This window comes from Rattus norvegicus, chromosome 11 (assembly GCF_021556685.1).
Source record: "Rattus norvegicus strain SHRSP/BbbUtx chromosome 11, alternate assembly SHRSP_T2T, whole genome shotgun sequence".
In the NCBI taxonomy this organism is placed as follows: Eukaryota; Metazoa; Chordata; class Mammalia; order Rodentia; family Muridae; genus Rattus; species Rattus norvegicus.
In genome coordinates, this window is record NC_141544.1 from 56,686,151 (window position 1) to 56,706,797 (window position 20,647).

Here is a 20,647-nt window from a genome sequence, read left to right on the forward strand (position 1 = left end):
ACTTACAAGCAGATATGGGCTGGAAAGGTGTGAATATAAAAACAACAGATTGGATCCAAACTAATTCAGTTACTCATCGCATGGAAACCATTTGATGTCTTCCATGACGAGGAAGAAGTTTTGTATCTGAAAAGTACAAAAGAGAGTGGCAGTGTGTTCCACAGGGTGTGTCAGCTGTTGTGGATGTGGGTGTGTGCTCATTCTGGGGTCAGATCTTGACAAAAGCATTATTGACCCCATTAATCTTGTGACCTGGTGAGCCATTCCCTCCTTCCCAGTCATGATTACTACGTCCCTTTGTTCCTTATTATTAATAATATAATCTCATGTCCTTAAAGGTTAGCCCCCCCACACACACACACTTTCTTTTGCTCATGGAAGAAACATAAGCAGTACTGAACTTAGTCTCACTTTAGATCTTAGGGCAGTTTGCTTTCTTATAGCAGGAGGCAAGTAAATCCTCTTCCAAACTTAGGAAGTTAACTGTTTTGCAAAAGACCATTAGAAAGGTTCACTTGCAAGGTATTTCCCCATGACAGCGGCACTGTTAAAGGGTAGAGTGGATTCTAATGCTAGTAGAAGACACATTCTAAGGCCATGTTAAAACGGAGACCTTATCCTTGGGTAACTGATCCTATGGTGACTTCGTAGCACAGCGATAGCCTAATTCAAGAGATTTATCCATACTGTGGCAATCACAACGTGCACGAGAGGACAGTATGCTTGTAGATGTAAATACAATGTAATACAGCTTTAAGCTGTATTTTGGGTAAGCAAACTCTTTGTGGACCAGCTGAGAGCCCACGTGCTTCATAAAATATGATATTTATTAGCAAATGTGTTCCAGGTTCCCTGTTTGGGTTCCAGGTGAATACCTCCCCGTCATTTCCACGGCAGCCCCAGGCCACCTAGGCCTGCAGAAAATTAGGTAGCTCTGGAAATGATCTTGCTCTTCAGCTGTCACCCTTTTGAATGGGGTTTCAGTGGGCTTTTTATGTAGAAGGAACATTCACAAGTCAGGTGTTCGGAACCCAGAGAATGTGTGTGTGAATAGTTTGCATGGCCAGGATGACGGAACTTAACTGTGTCTTCGTATTCGCTGTCTCAGGCAAAAGCATCAACTCAAGTCATGTTCTTCTCCACAACTTGCAGTCCCCAGTGCTCATAAACTAAAGCTGCTGCCTTTGTCTAAGGGATGACACGGGCTCAGTGGGTCTCACTCAGCAGGACTATTTCGTTCGTGTGTTGTACCCTATCTCTCTACATTGAAGCGGTGGTATCTGTGAACTGTCTGAGGCACTGCACTGTACTTGGATTTTCCTCATGAACAAAGCCTGATGTTTTGGCTGACAGTTTTTCTACCAGATCAAATTCTTGGTAGTGTCAGCTACTTATCACTGAAGGGTTGTGTTGTGTTATTAGTATAATAACATAGCAATGCTAGTGTTGCTTGTCCCCCTACTGATTTCAGTATGTCAAAATAGCACAATTGATGCATACAGAAATTAACATGTATTCCTTACTACTGTAGATGCAATACTGGACTTCTTTATTTTATCTCCTTAAATCCCCTCATCTTTGGGAAAAACCCCTTACTCTTATCTAATCTCTTCCCTATTTTCCCCACTGCTGCTTGAGCCCCTGCAGCAGGTGCCCGACTAAGGCCGTGAGTTAATATTGGGTGACTTAACTGTGTTGAGGCTGGTGGGGGATGGGCACAGGAGCCCGTCACCCATGTTTGATCACGCTCCTGTTCGATATGCTCCTTTTGTAGAAGAGGCTTGCTGCTTTCTAGCAGGAAGGAGCCATTTGCTTTTTCAGGAAATGACTGTGGTTCCATATTCTAAAGCATGAGTCACGGATGTTTTTAAGATTACATATCCCTCCTAGCATATGAGGAATAAACTAGAGAAAAGGAAGTTAAGAGAAAACAGAAGTGTGAATAACTGCTAACGGGGCTGTCTCTGGCTCCATTCCGTCTGCCATTTCATCATACATAAAGAGTAGGTCAGAGATTCCTTTCCTGGCAAGTAAGTGGCAACATGTGTTTGAAACAGCAAATGGAAACTATAGAGGGGAGATGGCGGGCATATGGCAACAGGAAGACCAGGGAAAATTTGTTGCCTGATGTTAGCCACCTAACCGCTATGCTTTTTCAGTGGTTCAGTTTTACTTTTAAAAGCCAACAGGTCCCAATAGTGTGACATTTTTGTATATAAAACTTGTACTTTCTTAGTCGGGCGGAGGTTGTTTACTTCTCTGTTCATGAGTCGCAGTCACCTTAAGCCTTAGGCATCTCCAGAGTCCTTGAGTAAAAGATTCCCAGAGGATAGAACCGAGTGAGGAATGCTCTGTCTGTACTCACAGATTCCTCATGTCAGGCCTAAGTTCTGCAGCCAACCCTCTTCCAGCTTTGTGTGGCCCACAACCTTTGAGTGAGATTGTGTGTGTGTGTGTGTGTGTGTGTGTGTGTGTGTGTGTGTGTGTGTGTTCCATCTCACTGGTGGGTAACTAGTCCTTCCAGTATTAGCGGATTCACTGATGATGGATTCCATACTCTCCCAATCAGCAGCTTGTGAAACAGGAACTGAAATGGAAAATCTTTGGTTACTGGTCAGAAAAGTGGGATCTGGGTCCTGGCTCTGGGTGAAGACATGGCATTCTAAATTATCTAAAAGGGCACAATAGATTGTCTAGTCTGAGGCTTTCTGTAAGGAATAAGGAGGTACCATTGTCTACTGTCTTACATGCTAATCCAAATGGGCCTTTAACCATATGGGCTGGAAAACCTCTCTCGGGAAAGCTGTCTGTTCTAGACACTTTAGAAAAACAGTACTGACCCTACTAAAATCTGTTTATCAGCACAATGGTCGCCTGGGTAATTGTGCACTCTCACCCTGTGAGTGTTTTGTATTCTTCTCTGAGGATCTCATCTGTCCTCTTAACTGCATTCTTGGTGCTGCTTTTGCATTCTTCCTGTGGCTCTCCAGAACAGGGGCTGGGGAAGATCCTGGAAACAGTGAAAACAGAGCAAGCGCTGGAGAACAGTCGTTTCAATCACTAGAACTGGTCCACAAATGCTCCATATTCAGGAAGGCTCTATGTAAATAGTATTTCTACAAAGACTTTATGGTTTCGTTTTATGACTGTCGTAGCAACTAAACCTTTGTTGTATAGAGATCCAGATTCTACAGTGTACTTAAGAAGAGAGGTTCCACATAGTAGCGCGCGCGCGCACACACACACACACACACACACACACACACACACACACACACACACCCGAATATACAAAAGGAAGCCAAGGCCCATTCCAGTCATCTGTCAGACATGGCAAGGAGAAAATGTTTCTAAATTTGATTGTAATTCATAAAGTGCTTAGCGCTAGAAACTTCTGAAAGGAGCTTTTTTTCTTTTTCTTTCAAGCAGAAGTGACCGTAGTAAAGACCATTAGTAAGTGTCCTATCTCTAAGATTTAATAATATTTAATTTTAGTTTTAATACAATTTAACTGCTTATCTAAAAACTTGCCAATTGTAGGAAAAAATTTACTAGGTATTACTGTTGATTAAGGTCTTATCTAAGATAATATTAGCATGATTGAAAGACTTGCTCATACTAATACTATGTGTATTTAATATGCATATACCTAAATTGTGATTTATGTCAATACTGTAGAACCTCAAAACTTTGCCTGCTGCTTTCTTCCCTGCCTTATTGTGGTTATTAGTATAAATAGCGTGTTCTAAATTTTCATTAGCATGCCTTAAAACTAAATGTGTAGCCATTAATTTATGAAGGCCTCACTAATTTCTATAGTTAGCCCACTGTCAACTATAGGGCCCAGAAGCTAAGAATAGGTTTTAAATTTGCAGATTAAGAAAACATTTTTCAGGGTTGGGAATTTAGCTCAGTGGTAGAGCGCTTAAGGCCCTGAGTTCGGTCCCCAGCTCCAAAAAAAAAAGAAAAAAAAAAAAAAGAAAGAAAGGAAACATTTTTCTCCCATTAAAAATGACCATTGTATAAAACATAGATTTCAAGGTCCAAAAATAAAGTACAGAGCCACACCCCTTTGTTTACATGTCATCTGGCCACTTCCTGCCGACCAGCAAAGTGGACAGCTGCACTAAAAACCATCTAGCTCACCAAACCTAAACTGGTTCCGACCTAACTCCTAACAGAACTTGGCTGGGCCGTTCTGAAGTTCAGATAATGAGTACAGAGTCATAGCAATACCTACAGTACATGGCCATCGGCAAGTGTCATTCAAAACAAAACATCAACAACTTAAAGTTTAGATTCATATATTTCAATGAATTTATATTTGTATACCTGACTTCAAAATTTGAATTTTCTGTTCCTTTTTTTTTTTTTTTTTAGTATTTCAGTAGTCTGTATTTTCTAAAGGTTGATACTGTTGCCAAAAATTGGATTTTTTTTTTTTTTGTGGTGTGCTGAGGTACTTTGTGTAATATAGGGAAAATCTTGCATAGTGAAAGCTGAAAACCAAACTTGTTGAAGACTTTCAGGAAGCAATCAGATTCTGAGCTGGGTTCTTTAGTTCCTCATTTCTTTGTTGTACCACTTTCCTCAGCCCCCTCAAGATGGGTTGTGACGAGTTTAGAGATCCCATGACAGAGGACCTGTAAAAGTTGAGCAAATACTCATGGATGTTTAGTGCTGATGCTTAACTAGTTGTTTGTCCTTCTGATCACCATGACTAATTAAAAACAGATTATACTTGCTTTTGTTTGAATGTGATTGGATGGTCATGTTAGACTGTCCAGAAAGGACTGGAGGGATGGCTCAGTTGGCATTTGCAAGCATGATGACCAAAGTTTGATGTCCAGCAGCCATGCGAGAGCTGAGCAAGGTGGCATGTGTCTAAGCCCAGCACCGCAAGGAGGGGAGACTGCCCGATACCCAGAGCTCACTGAGCTTTGAGTTCAGTGAGGGACCCTGTCTCATCAAATAGGATGGGGAGTGATTGAAGAAGACACTTAACTTCTGACCTCCACATGCTCACTGAGCACGTGATATCCACACTGAGATATCCACAGAAGGTGAAGGTAAAAGACACTGCTCTGTGAACAGAGTCTAACGAGCTCATAGACGTTTACGTGCACTTTGAGCTATTTTTGCTAGATAATTATTAATACTAATGTAAATCAGATTTCTACTGCAATTTCATGCCAACTAAGAGAGTCTGAACATTCATACTGAAAAAAGGTATACACTTCTTTTTTACGACAGCTCCAGTGAATATGCTTTTGATTATATTTGATAGGGATTTTTATGTGTTCATTTCTTTAGAGGCTGAAACTGAGAAGTCATTTCTTTTCATCTAAAAATATCTTTTAAAAGAAAATAATGTCTGATGTTTGTTAATCTTTATTTACATCACTTTTATTTTAAACAGAACATTTGGTTATGGTTTGAAAAGCTCATTTTTTGTTTCCTGTATCACATGATTATACTTTAGGGGTGTTTTGGTCATTTTGTAGCACATACTTTAACCTTAATAAGGATTATTAATACACTAGACTTAAAAGTAAAATTACATCTTTTAAAATCATTGGAAATAGTGCCCCTAATTCTTTTTACAAAGTTTTCCACAAATTAAATTGATTACACAATCTGAATGATCAAAAGCAATTGCATGTACAGAATTTGTGTTTGTGAAATCTGTGTGATCCATATTATGATTTTGGTCACTTTTCCCGTAGAAGTTCCCTCACTTCTTTAAGGCAAAGTGTGAGGACTTATATATGAAACGTAGTGTTTCTGGAACTGGAGGGCAGACATTTGGAGTCACACCTCATTCTTGACACTGATTCTGTTACAGTTTAGCTTCCACAAACCAAGGTAACTCCTTTGCTGTGGACAGAGACATCTTAAGTTCTTTGTAGTCCAGTTGTATAATGCCTTTATTTCTATTTTCCAGTTTATAAACTGAGGATACTGGGGAGTACTTTCCATACAGGTTGTTATATTAATTATATGAGGTATATAGCATATAGCTGCTTACAAAAATGTGTTTATAGGGTAAATATTCAGCTAGCTAGCCATCAGGAGTCTTTTCTCAGTGGTTATTTGTGGTGTTCAAATTGTGCTGGGGCTATGTAACCCTGGATTGTAAAGACAAATCAAGTTGTCAGAACTTTAGAATGAAATAAATGGAAAGCTACAGGAACACTTTGTTAAAAAAAAAAAAAACAAAACTAGACAACAGGTATAGAGTTATGTTGCACACATAAGTGCTTAGTAATTGTTTGTAGAATGAATAGATTAAATATTTTGTAAATAAAATCCAATATCTTAAACTTCTAGAAATCAAGACCTTTCAAGTGTCTTTAGTTTAACTCGTTTTAAAGAGGTGTGAAGCAAAAGATGGTAATAATGAGGATATTATCAAGTAACATAGTGGTCTTCTTGTGTGAAACACCATTCTTAACACTTTATGGTGTAGTGTGATGGAGCTTAATTCATTGAGTCTTTACAGCAACCCCAAAAAGTAAGTACTTTTATTACCCTCATTTGATCAGTTAAGAGACTTCAAGAAACCAAGTCTCTGACAACACTGAAGTTTGACTTCTGACTCTGTTTAAGTTTAGCCCTGTGTTATAAACTGTCATTTCCTAAGAGTTTAGTCAAACCTCGTCTTCCATCTCTTAGCTCTTGCCAAACATACATAGAGCATCGTCACTGCCCCACTCGTCCTCTCCGCCCTTCCATGCAAGTCTGAAGCGCCAGCACAGACTTTGCAGCACACTGGGATTGCAGAGAACTTGGCATTAGTCTCCTGACCGAATCTACAGATTCTGACCTGGTTGCTGGACACTGGACCTCTGGTGATCTTGGTGTACAGAGAAGTTTTAGAACCATGGTCCAGAGGAAAATAAAATGCCCTTGCTTAGGTCCTCCAGCATTTTTGAAGCATGAAGTGTGCAGATAAGGAGAATCTATCTGCAGTATCTAGGAGTTAAAATTCAAGTCAGTCTGGCCTTTTTGTTGGAAATTGTGAACACATGCAGGGAATAAGGGATAAAAATGCTGGATGACACTGGATTTGAAATTTACCAAAGATTTGGCTGTAGAGCATATAGGTACTGTGTAGTGACCATGTTGTAGGAAATAAACACCGTGATAAGCTTTAACATTGCTTTAGGGACAGGGCTTCAAATGACTACTAACATTTTCCTGGAAGGTGGTTTTAGGGGGGAAAATGGCTCCTAATTAGAGTAGGATAGGTAATGTTTTCTTTGGGACTGCATTCTTGCTGCTTCGTGAAAAGAGTGGCCTTATTTTACTAAACTGTTTAGGAAAAACTGCACTTATTCAAAATGTTTAGGTTCTCTTTCTCAGAAGATTAATACCAAATCCTCAAAAATGTAGTGACAAGCAGTGACTCACTTTAGCTCATGTCAAAACAATGTGCTTTTGTAATTTTCCTGTCCCTGGAGAAGCTATTAAACACTAAACAAAATGCCCTGGAAAGAAACTGATTGAGTGTTTTAAATTATGTACTTTTGCTTGGCTATTAGCCAGCCGTTCGTGGGGAAATCTCACTGCACATGGAGATCTATGATCTGAGCAGACAATAATAGGAGAGTTTACAAAGAGTAAATAACAGCAGTGTGTATTCTGAAGCCGAAGTCAAAGAGATCTCAGCTTTTTTATATAAACAATTTATATAACTCTGCTCTTTGAACATTTTTCTTTGTTAGCCGCTGGACAGTATGCACCTATTGAATTCGCTCCACTTTATCTTGTTGATGAATAGCACATATTCCAGCAAGGATAAGAAGACGCTTAAGACGTAAGGCATGTATTTGCTTCTGTATAAGTAGCAGTATGCATTATAGTACAGTACTGCTCAGCATAGTGTTGCACAAGTATGCAAAATATGTGTTGCTTATAATAGTGATAAAGTGGCTTTTGCACTAATTTCCTATGCATTGTTGACCTTTTGCCAACTATAATTAATATTCTAGGAACAAAATACTTAAGTGATTACACTACCTTCACTGACCTAAGCAATCAAGGGATACTTACGATGTTAGATTAGACTTTGTTTTCCAAAACAAGGTTTCTCTGTGTATCCCTGGCTGTCCTATGTATAGGTCGGCCTCATACTAAGAGGTCTGCCTGCCTCTGCTTCCAAAGTGCTGGGATTAAAACATGCATCACTACCTTCCTGCTTAGATTGGCCATTTTAAAAAGGTGCTTTTTATCAATGTAAGTGACTCAATGTCAGTTCCCAAGACATCTTTAGTACCCTGCAGTAGCATGTTCTTTGAATAGCACTTTGGGGCTTGGTCTCCTAAACATGGGCATTGCAAGGTTCCTCAACAGACTATACCATGCTCATCATGTAAGAAGAAATGGGAACCCCATAGATGGTTGCTGAATTGAACAGATAGACATTCTCACCTGCTCATTTCTGAAAGACTCAGTATAAAGAGAAGATGTGAAATTGGTAGTGAAAATGAGACGAACTGGGGGGACTCTGTGAAACGAAAGTATCCAGACACCAAAACGTGTGCTTGTCAACCATTCGGAGATGGCAGATAGTGTGGAAGGAAGTCACGTGAGACATCTGAGAACTTATTAGGTACAAGGAAGGAGTGTTGGACCCCATTGCACTGTCTAGGAGAAGTTAGCAACTGAAAGCAAGTCAACAAAAGTCAGGTCAGGATCTAGAGTTTCACACTAAATGACACTGTTTCGAGATATGTCACTTTCACATGTCAGTTATATTCTAGGTATCTGTTTTAACAGAATTTGGACTTTTCACACGTGTGTAAACAGAATGAAATAAGGAGACTTCCTTGGGAAGGTAGTTTAAGCCTTGGAAAAACTGGAGGTGGAAAAATGAGTATGATTAAAATCTATTGATTGCACGCATTGTGACGGGGAAACAAACCTGCTGGTGTAAGCCAAGATCAGCAAGAGTCTGATGGCTCCTAGTGGTACAATTGTTTCCATTTCCTCATCTAGGAAGGAAGGGCTTTTCCTCACAGACCAGACTCCTCTTAGAATTGAGGGCATTAATATGTGGTCAGCACACTCAGCCACACTGTGGTTCATTTCCCCTCCCTGCCCTTTTCTAGCTGACTTCCTAGGCAGCTCATGCATGTTCTCAGGCAGTAGTTTCTTAATCCATAACACTTTGCTGATAAACATACCTAGGATTATTTTGGGAAAAAAAAGGCAGTAAGCTGTGACCTCCCTCCCTTTCTCTCTCTGTGTGTACATACAAATATAAATCTGAACACATGTGCAATTTTAAAAGTATTAGGTTTAAAATATTAGGTTGGTAGGCGAAAAATAAAATTTAGAAAAATTTTAATTGATTGATAAATAATGGAAAATTTCCATGCATCTTCATAGGTTTCTATGTATAACATCCTTTGTAGATATCATGAGAAAAGTGTTCTTGCAAAAACAAAACAAAACAAAACAACAACAACAACAAAACCTAAGATGTTTCACTTGGATGTACTCTTTTCTCAGGTCAAAAGAATGCTGGAGTTAAGGTCTCCCACTGCTTCATTTACTTATACTAATTTTTCATAAATGAACAAATCTTCATTTGGTAATAGAAAAATATGACCTCCAGCAATAGAAAACAAGCCTGAGCTAATTGAGTTAAGCAAGACTCTTGGCTAGGAAAAGTAACTGGAGATATGCATCTTGTTTTCCTAAGCAAATGCTCATTTCAAAATCTAGCTGGCCCTTAATTTGCTTACCTGCCTTGAGCTGCCCAGCTTTCAGAGGAGGCTTACAGTGTTGGCAGCGCCGGCAAGAGTGGCAAACCGAATGCTTTTCTTATTATTGCTCCTAATGATAGGTGCCTGGCTTTTATTCCCACAGCAAACAGAGGTCTGCGGGGGCAGTAGACCTACTGCTTCAGCATTAGAATGTTTCTATTTTGTTATTTTCACCTTTTGTAGCATGGTACCTAATCTTAGAATGGATCTTTCAATGGGAATGGAAAGCCATTGTGTTTCAGTCCAGCATTGTAACCACTTTAGGGTAATTTTACCTGCATGGTAAGAGTCTTCTTTTGTTTGTTTCTTAGTTTTGTCTTTTGGTTTTTTGTTTTGTTTCTTTGAGGCAATATTTTAGGTTCTAGAATAGCTAAATTTAAATAGAACCTTTAAAATGTATTCAGTATGCTCCTACAAAATTGGATATTTATTAATATAACTAGCAGAACCTTCTGGATATTAATTTTTGTTAGCTGGCTATCTTCCTCCTATTCCAAACCTAGGCCCAGGCCTCAAGTTTCCTTCATATTTAAAGCTTTCTTTTTGTAGTTACTGGCTGATCTTTAGTCTCCTGCTTATCCTAACTCCCCTTCACTGCCATCACCCTCCACCACCGCCATCCCAAACCCCTAATTGGCCTCCGCCATGACATGGCTCCTGTGACATGTCTGGCTTCCACACTGCAGTCTGAACACCTCAGTCTCACTGATGACATTCTCCTCAGTTTCCCTGCTTCCACAGGTGACAGCCCCCTGCCTTTCTTTCCTGTCCAGATTTCCCCAGACTCTTCCGACAGAAGCCTGCTGTCACTGCTTACCATCCAGATGAGATCATTCACCGCAATGCGGTGGGTGCCTTCGTTATCGCGTCCAACAGGTTCTCTTTGGCATCCTTGTCACTTTCTGTGCCATTTACACAGTTGACTGACTGCCTTGTCCTTTAGGTTTTTCCTTTAGGCTTCCAAGACACCAGCCTCTCTTAATCACACATCTCATAGAGCAGTCCTTCCTTAGCATCAAACACTGGTCTCTTCAGACTCTGCCTCATGTGATACTCCTTCCTAAGTTCATGAGCACTGGCCTCTGAGCCTCTGTGCTGTGCACTCTTTTCTAAGTTGGTTTTCTCTGACTGTGCTCCTGCTGCCAGCACACGCACTCATCTATTCCCTGCCTGCTCCCCACTTCACGCCCGCATCCAGACTTGTAAGCTTGCCCCTTTGTGCTCAAACTCCCAAGTCGTTATCATTAGCCTTTGCTCCCCCAACTTCTATCTCACCTATGTGTGTACATACTCCCGGATAACTCACCAGTTCCTTCACCACAACAGTCCAGAGCTAAACTCATCTGCCCTCCATATTGTCCAGCTGCTGTCAGAACCGGACATGTCAGCAGTGCTCAAGATTGTGGGGTTCAGGCAATTCTTCATGCCCCCATCCTAGAGTGGGTGGTATAGACTCTTTTTAAACCCTCCAGTTTTTATCTTCTTTCCTTTTTTGGATGTAACCAGCATTTTGACCTTTGTTACCTTAGGTTATTTCTGTCTGTCTCAGATAGACCATCGGTGGACTCACAGTAATGGAATGATATGCCTATAAATAGAATTTACAGTCTCTAGAAATGCTTGCAATTCTCCTCGCTCTACTTTCTCTTATCATTTAGTAATGTCTCTTTTTAGTTCAAACTGACCTGGAATCCTCTAGCTCAGGTTAGTCTGATATTCTTGACAACTGAGCTTCCCGAGTACTCTGATTATAGGTATGAACCACACACCAGCATTACGGTGTTCTTCTGATTTAATCTTTTCTGTTAGGCTAAGTATGGATTGGGGTGTTTTGGTTTTTGGTGGTTTAAGTTAGGTTTGGTTTTTTCTGTTTTCAGTGCTAAGGTAAGGCCTAAGGCTTTGTTCATGCAAAGCAAGAACTCTAGCACTAGAGAGCTATTACCAGCCCATATTTTAATATTCATGCAGAGAATTAACAATACTGAGCTCACTGTTTACACTTTTAATTTCCTCTTTCATAAGGTACCTCTTCAAATCTTTGCCCTTTTATAGTGGGTTATTAGTCTTCTTGTGGTTGTTATTGCTCTGTGGGTGCTGTTTACATATTCTGAGTCTGTTTTTTTTTTTTAAGTTGTATATTTTCAAATAGATATTTTCTCCCAATCTGTCTTTTCATCCTATTATTTTTGCATTTTATCAAACAGAATTTACTAATTTAATGAAGTCCACTTTTTAATCTAAGTGATGGTCTTATGTCCTTTTAAATTGAATCCCTGGGCCTCACGTGGTAGAGAGAGCAGTGTCCAGAAGTTGATCTGCACCCATTAGACATTACACTATTGGAATCCACTTTGATCCGCACAGATCCCACCTCTACCAAAATAAATAAGTACATTGTAGTAGAACTCAGCTACAGAAAGCTTAGGATGCCCAGAGATTACAGTTGATTAGCTACACTTAAGCGTCAATTGTCTGCTTCCTGCTATGCCCAGAAGACATTGCCTGCCCTTCCTACTTTGTGAGATTGTTATTTTAATCTCAGTTAAAACAGTGGAATGTAGCAAGAGATAACAATTGCTAACTTGAAGACACAATACCTTTTGTGATCTTTGCCCTTTTTTTTATTTTATTTATTTATTTATTTATTTATTTATTTATTTATTTATTTATTTACATCCTAGTTGCAGCCCCCTCTCATCTCCTCCCAGCCCCACCCTTATATACCCCTCCCTCCATCACCCCCTTCACTGCTCCTCGGAGAAGAGGTATATAAGCCCACCCTGGCACATCAAGTTGTAGCAGGACTAGATGCATCCCCTCCCACTGAGGTCAGACAAGGCAGCCGAGCTATGGGAATGGAATTGAAAGGTAGGCAACAGAGTTAGAGAAACTCTCCCCTTCAATTGTTAGGGAAACTACAGGAAGACTAAGCTGCACATCTACTACAAATGTGTAGGGAGCCCTAGGTTCAGCCCACGAATGCCCTATGGTTGTTTGTTCAGTCTCTGTGAGCCCTCAAGAGCCTAGGTCAGTTGACTCTAGGTCTTCTTGTGGTTTTCTCATTTTCTATTCCTTACCTTAAAATCATTGTCTTCTCTGTCTTTTTAAATCTATTTTTCCTCCATCCAATACATCCTGACCACAGTTTCTTCTCTCTCTACTCCTCCCAGTTCCTCTAGATACCTCCCCTCTGCTCCAGATCCACTCCTCCATTTCCCCTCAGAAAAGAGCAGGCTTCCCAGGGATCTAAACCAAACTTCATAAAAAGATACAATCAGAGTAAGCACAAACCCTCACACCACGGCTGGGTGAACCAACCCAGTAGAAGGAAAAGGGTCCTAAGATGAGACAGAAGAGTGAGAGGCAGCCCTACTCCCACAGAGAGGGGTCACACACAACCAAGGTAGCAGCCATAAATTACAGAAATAATGTCTCCTAACACTGACAAAAATATAGGCACTTTAGTTTGCAGTGCAAGTGTTCCTTCGACTCAGACCTACTGTGCTCTCTCACTGTCTTTGTGCTTCTGAAGTGAATCTTCCTCACTCAGTCTCATAGTCACAGCTCTTTGTTCTTTGACCACTGTGACATAGCAAGGACTGATTCTATATCAGTCCATGTTACCCATACTTACTCCAAAGCATATGCCACTGCTTCCCGAATATGGCTGCACTTTTGTCTTAATCTCCTTCCTTTATGCCATCGAGCCCAACCATAATGCTTTCTGTTTCCCAGTCTCCTGTTTTTCTATTTGAACTGTGCCTGTCTTTGAAGATGCATCTCAAATGCTACCGTCTCACAGAGCCATTCCTGATCCTGTAATCAATGATTATGTCATTTTCCATTACCCAAACGCTTTGGGAGTGGAAGGCACTCAGTAAATATTTTGAAATAAATAGATAAATGAACTACAAGTATGAATTTTTTCAGAAGCGTAAACTTTATGTTGACTATTTACAGATGTTGACCTGGTCCTGCAGTGATCATTGTCAGGGATTTAAGCTCTATCCGCATTGGTCCCCATGCCTGCTGTCCCAGTAATGTTCTGTTGTGTGTGTCAAGTCTTCTGTAACATTGCTCCCGCAGAGGTGTGTTTTGTTACTGGCTGGATACTGGCTGCTGACATATTATGACCGTGACCTCATTTAGCCCCACACTAACAAGCCCGTTTGACCATTTGATAGTAAAGAGGTTTGTGTGCAGAGATTCTATTGCTATTCCAGGCAGATGATTTGACTTAGACAACTATTCGACAACTGGCCTCACTCATGTTTCTTGGCATTTTGAAAGAACATCTGACCCACAGTTGAAATGCCATTGTGCTGGCACCTCTGACCACCACCATGGGGAATCTGCTTGATCATGTTTTAGGAACTGCCCCAGAAATATGCCTTTCTTTATATCTTTCCTGGCAAACATGCTCACCTAGGTTGGGGAACCACTGCAGACAAAGGGTTAAAAGCACTTAGAATAGGAATTGCACCTTAGGTCTACTTTCCTTTACCATGGCTAGCAGTGTGACCTTGGGCTAGTGTCTTGTGGTCTTGAGAATGACTGAGTATTCAGCGGACAATAATAGCACCTACCTCATAGTTATGTTGACTAATGCAGACTAAATGAGGGAACTCAGCTCAGCACAGGAGTGTTTGAAGCTAACTGTAACTGTTGCTGTTACCACTGTTACAAGTTATCCGCTTCTTTTAAGGAATCTTTTTATTGATGATGTATAAAATATACAAAATGGAATTTACTAACTCTACAACAAACAAAAATAAATTCCATTATTTCTGCTTTTAACCCCCACTGAGATGAGATTTTACTGTTACTTAAGGGAACGTCCTGCCACAAGCCTCATGAGGTGTAGAAGCACAGTCAGGAGCTCTCAGTGCATCTGAACCTGTCCTCTTCCTGCGTGCTCAGACTGTAGGCATAAGGTACTGTGCAGTGCTTCACGTGGAGCCCAGGGCCTCACATGCTAAGCAAGCACTCCAGCAGCTGAGCTGTGTCCTAGCCCTTAACAGTCTGTGTGAAATACTCTGAACCTTTTCCCTCTACTCGTCAAAAGAATAATAATAGAAAACTATTTCTGTCTGCACTATTGCAGAAGAACTTAGAGAAAGCTCTCTCATTTCCAAAACAAGGTGATGGTTAAAGTGGCATACTATAGGCAAGTGAAAGTTCACAAGTATAAGATTGTGGACATCATGAATGTCTGATTCGGAACCTTTTAGCAGGAAGAAGCAAGGTGAACACAGGGAAATCCACCAGCATCAAAAAGTTTTAGGACCACTCAGTTGTATCCTAATTATGTGTTAAGCGTTTGCTCCTAAGGGTAACAATAAATGATGAAAAATCACTTTGGAGCAAAGGTGGGAACACACAGCTGGGGCAGTATTTGTTTTAGGTGAAGCAGACGTTCCCAATGGCAAGAGAAAAGAGGACAGGGTGGGAATATGGGAAGAGTTTCCTTTGTATAAAGAAGCAATAATATGGCTAGCAGTGGACTGTTAAAAGAGAAAGTGATCCATCCTGTCATTCCTCGTATAGGTTAAAAAGTCCCCCACACTGCACTTTTCAGTCAGCTTTTATGACCTACAGTTGCTATCAGGTCAGTTAGGGGGGCTCTTACCACATTTTTATTGCATTTGCATTCAGCTGCCCATTGGATTCTCAGGTTGCCTGCAAAGTAGGTGCTGAGAGTCTTGGTCTGCAACCCTTTTCCTGTTCTTTCACTGGAGTGAGCCCTTCAGACTCAAAGTTCATTTATCATTGTCAACAAGAGCTGTCGTCATCCAACAAGAGTGAATGAGAAATTTTACTTCTTTAGGCAAGAAGCCTGTTAAGAGCAGAGATTTTAATTAAGGAAAAGGTTGATTATTTAATAGTTAATAGTTTCAGTTTCGGATCAGTTTACCTTAATTGCTCTTTATAGTATTAAATAGTCGTAGCTATCCAAAATCCATGGAATTTTTAATAGTTTGTTTATATATAATTTCTGTTATTTAACTCAGATGAACTTAAATCTAGCAAAGCTCACAGAGAATTAAAGTCTATAAAAATTCAAATAACTTCATCTAGGGAGCATGTTTACCTTAACGTGTCATCAAACTTCTCAGTTTTCTGGTTAGAAAACTGGTTTGGAATAGACTGACTCACACTGTGGACTGATAGAATGCAAACACAGTTAGCATTGTCTCAGTAAACTCAGTGCAGACACAGTTTTCTGAGCTTTTGGGGGCGCCCAAATCGTTACCCAATAATAGTCCCAAATAAGCTTCAGGCAGGAAAGTAGAGCACAAGGCCATTTGTGTCCATTTTGCAGATGGAGAGTTTGTGTCACTCATTTTCCTCAGATCGTCCAACAAACATAGCGTTCAACTCAATGGATGGCCAAAGACAGGCTCTCTGAGGGAGATTAGCCGAGATGCTCTATTGAGGATGGGCGATGGAGACTGAAAAGCCTCAGTGGCAGAGCTCGGACATATTTAAAATAGATAGATGCTCCCAGCCCCGCTTGGTTTTCATTAGTCTAGATTTCATTGCCTTTTGCTCACATGTTGCTGTAATTAGCTAATTTTGGGTCAGGCAAAAAGGATTAGGTAGCATATTACAACAGCTCCCTTTTTATGATTTAGGATAAAATGAGATTTAATTTTCCATTTGCTTCAGCCAAATGGAAATGTATTTCTCCAGTCTCATTTGGCCGTAAAGTCGTTATCAGGAATTTGTACAGTAATGGGATGGCATACTTGGAACCCATTTTGAAAGAGCTCTGCTTGACTTTGTTCTGATTGCTAATCTTGTTGTTATGCTTAGTTTCTCTCCAACTTTGTGTTTAGACACTTAAAATGCAATTATTTGTATGTACTGTGGATTCTCTGACAAACTGGGGTGTCAGGTTGAGACTTTTGTGCACGGTATGAGTTCAGAATAAAGAGGAAAACCAAGTTTATGGCATACAACCTAATGTGTATCTGTCCTTAAGGGACACAGCATTTCACAATCTTCCTTCCTTTGTATCTGTAGATATAACGTCTGCAAGCTAAGTGCCTTCAAGCTAATTGCTGTGTGCCAGAAGGCCTTCCCTCACACTTACTCCTATGGAACTAATAATCATTCCTCTGAATCAGCCCCTCTCAGCCTTTCAGAGAGGTTGTCTAAGACCATCCACACATCAGATAGTTACGCTAAGGTGAAAGTAATTTATGGCTGGAGGTGAGCACAGCATGAGCATTGGGAAGGTTGAAACCCGCTGCTGTTAACTTTTAGAATTTTTCCCTCCTCTCTTCTCCTTTTCTTCCCTTCTCTTTATTCCTCTTCCCACCTTTCCTCTTTCTTGTCTTCCCTCTTCTCTTTTCCCTCCCTCTCCTCCTCCCTCTTTTATTTCCTTTCTTCCAACAGAGTCTCGTGAATACCAGGCTGATTGAGTTCACTGTACAACCAAAGGTCCTCCTGCATGCACCTACCTCCATGTGCCAAGATGTCGGTTTGTGTCACAGTGTCCTGTTTATTCAGTACTAGAGGACTGGACCTAAGGCCTCATGCAGGCTGGACAAAGAATTCTGCCAGCTGAGCTGCACTCCCAGCCCAGTAAGGGTTCTTTTAAAATACACACCCACAGAACTATTAACATATAAAATATTGGGAATAATTCTGTAGTATCACATATTTTGTATAATATCCAAATTTTCCTTCTCTCTCCCCCTACCTGAGTGTCCTCAAATCATGATTCAAGGCAGGTGCAGGGTATACTCGCCAGTAATCCTAGCTCTCAGACAGTATCTCAAGTCAAGGCCACTGCATTGGAAGACCTTGTCAGAACAGAAGAGAAAAGATGTAGGCAGTTCGTGCACTAAACTTGGTGGGAATGTCTAAATTTATTTAACATTGTATATTCGTCCCTTGTATTTGTTAAACAAGGTTGTCATGTAGAATCCTCACCATGTTGACTCTGCCCCTGTGATCTCATCTTGTTGTTTTGATTGTCAAACTCTTCACGCAGTAAGATTTTGGATATTTTATATTTATATCTCTTCAAATTGGAAGAAATGTAATGTTTCTGTATGCATACAGCTTCTTTTCTGCATTTTCCTTTATTTAAGTATATTCCCATGTTTATTAGAGTACAGCATGCCTTGACTATCGCTAGAACCCAAAGTATAAGTTATAAAATGCAAAACAAAGGTAGACATTCCTTATTTTTAAACAGAGATCACAGAAAACATCTGACTCTCATAAACTCTGGTCGTGTCACTTCTGAAACTGTTGCCTGCTTGTCAGGTAGCCCAGTTATTTCAGGGTATTTTTGAGACATTCAGGGAAGTAAGAAAGTGTATGAACATGATAAATATGAAGGGATAGCAGGAATACGCTGGCAGCAGAAATGGAGTTAGTTTCTTGAGGACTCACTCTCTCTTGGTCCTGTTTGGCTAATCCCTGTACTAACCAGAGCCCTTGATACCGCATTCCCATGGATAGACACTGAAAGCGTTTGGTTTCTCTCCTTGATTTCAGTGGTTGAAACAGGTGGCAGAACTGCATGAGCAATGTATAAGGCAGCGCTGGCTGGGAGCTCAGCCTGTGCTGGGCATCTTCTGACCTGTTTTCTTCATTACATGTGCCGTGTGTATCAACATCAGCTGAATTATTAGAGGAGGAATTTGATGATGTGCTCCTTAAATCTCATACTGGGAAACAAAGTAGGTTTGTTAGAAACATGTAAGGTCAGTACTAAGTATTGTTTACTATTGGCAAATATGTCACTTTCTAGGAAAAGTGAGCTGGGATCCTGGATTTGGCCTTAATGGCATGATATAGAATCTGTAAAATGTGAAGGCTTTCAGAGAAGGACCAACAGATGTGGCATCTTTCTATGGTTGCTAGATGTAAAACCTGAATTTGATGGAGAATGGGAGTGGGAATATACTGAAATCATACTAAGAAGATCAAAATACTCTTTACAGAAGAATGTTGTAATCCTTAAGTGTGTTTTTGATGATGTATCAGGGTTTTTCCTCAATAAATAACTTCAGAAATCAAAGCCCAAGTCAGTGGGAAAGTCTGATTCATCTTATTGACATTCAAATATAAGCATGTTTTCACATCACATGTTTAAATGAGGTCATAGTCAAGATTATTTCCAGATAAATTTATAAAGTATACAACGAGAAACTCTTTATTATTGTTGATAGTAGTATAAATATCTGCAGATGGCCATTCAGCTGCAAATTTCAAACCCCTAAAGTAGAAGAAGTTTAAAACTTTGACCCAGTAATCTGCACTAAGAATTTATACTAAAGCAACAGTGAGGAGTTAGCGTGACTTAATTGGAATGTGAAGCTATCACTGTTCTTTATAATAAAGTAAGAGGAATCTAAATGCTCACGAAGAGGACTCTTAAACTGTAATGTATCTGCATGCCATAGTTAGGGACTTAGAAATATGCTCTTGACATTTTTGTTACTGAAAAATTCTAAGGCACAAAAAGTGCATAGTATAACTCAAATGGCTTTTTTGTGGCTTTGTTAATTTTTGGTAGCTGCTGTTTTGGTGTGTGTGACTTGAGCGTGTCTCCTGGGGGCCATCCTTTCCTCTAGTTCCTTTATAAAGTGCCAACCTACTCTGCAGGTCTCACACTTATTCTGTTTTTCCCATCACAACTGATTGTCTTCTATTCTGTTCTCCTACAACTGTGCTAAGTGGCGGGGCTAGCCTATGAGACAACATCAATGGGAAATCATACATTTTTTTTTTAAAAGGCCCAGAAACAGGATTGCCTGTTATGTCTCCTGTGAATCGTAGTTTCTAACGTTAATATGTAAGAAGGGAATGAGAATGGGTATATGTGAAAGTAGAGGGCTATGGAATGGAATGGCTTGCGTTGATGAAGCAGATGCAATAGACGGACATGTGACATCATCAAAGTGGGAAGGAGGCTACAGGCTGGTTGAATTGGAGCAGAGTGGGGTCAAGGAGATAAAGAAGAAGAGGATGGAGGGCCAATATAAAGCTTCTTGAGAATGCCAAAATGAAGCCTAATGTTCTATATGGCTGTTAACTTTCTTAGTGAAATGTTTAAATGTTTTAATGCTTTAGAATATACATGAAAGGAACTATCTCCAGTATTTTGTGGTGTATCTGTGGTAACAGAAGTTACATTTGGAGCAGTAACCTGAGCAGAATGTCTGGCAGTCCCTAGCATTGGAGTACACCCTTGAGAGCAGAAAGGAGGAAGTTGAATTCTCTCACCTAAATCACTGAACTGATAGTTAATCATCAGCCTTCTGTGACCTGTGTCACTCCTGGTTTATAGTCCTGCAGATCTGGACTAGAATTTGAGTGATCTGCTCTCAAGTTTTCAGATTACATTGCTGCTTGTCCCCATCCAACAGTTTGCAAATAGAAGACCATGGGACAATATAGTGTTTATAATTATGTGAGTCAGCACATTGAAATAATTGTCTTTCTGGGTTCATAATATACATCTACATGTAATGTCATACTTGTCTGGAAAATGCTAGTCAACCCAGTGGCAATATTTCCTTAGTGATTTCTATATGGCAGTAGCTATTATCACACTCCCTGTACACAATATAACTTAATTATTACCTGTAAGATCCATAACTTTTCCCCCCTAAAGGAAATTCAAGGACAATTTTATTGGAGTTTTAGAGAAAAACAGCAGGGAAAGCAAGATGAAAATTTTGGCAGCGGCTAGGAAGAGGGGGATGGAAAGGAAGGAAGAGCTGGTCAGTGCTAGTCAGTGCTAGTCAGAGCTAGTCAGAGCTAGTCAGTGCTGGTCAGTGCTAGTCAGTGCTAGTCAGAGCTAGTCAGTGCTAGTCAGTGCTAGTCAGTGCTAGTCAGTGCTAGCCATT

General features: G+C 40.2%; 2 protein-coding genes across 14 annotated transcripts in view; one reads left to right on the forward strand and one right to left on the reverse strand.

Moving 5' to 3' along the window:
• Window positions 1-20,647, forward strand: part of Cmss1 (cms1 ribosomal small subunit homolog) — a 297,760-nt gene that overhangs the window by 57,946 nt on the left and 219,167 nt on the right. The window contains exons 1-2 of one of the 11 annotated variants that reach the window (XM_087575882.1): window positions 3,279-3,453; window positions 7,728-7,824. The exons of 8 other annotated variants lie outside the window; for them this stretch is intronic. The gene's annotated coding sequence lies outside the window, so the exon portion shown is untranslated. Of the gene's footprint in view, window positions 1-1,907; window positions 2,031-3,278; window positions 3,454-7,727; window positions 7,825-9,952; window positions 10,056-20,647 lie in introns of those variants that run through there. 2 more of the 11 variants (XM_087575883.1, XM_087575879.1) reach the window with 2 other exon arrangements.
• Window positions 1-20,647, reverse strand: part of Filip1l (filamin A interacting protein 1-like) — a 239,441-nt gene that overhangs the window by 55,040 nt on the left and 163,754 nt on the right.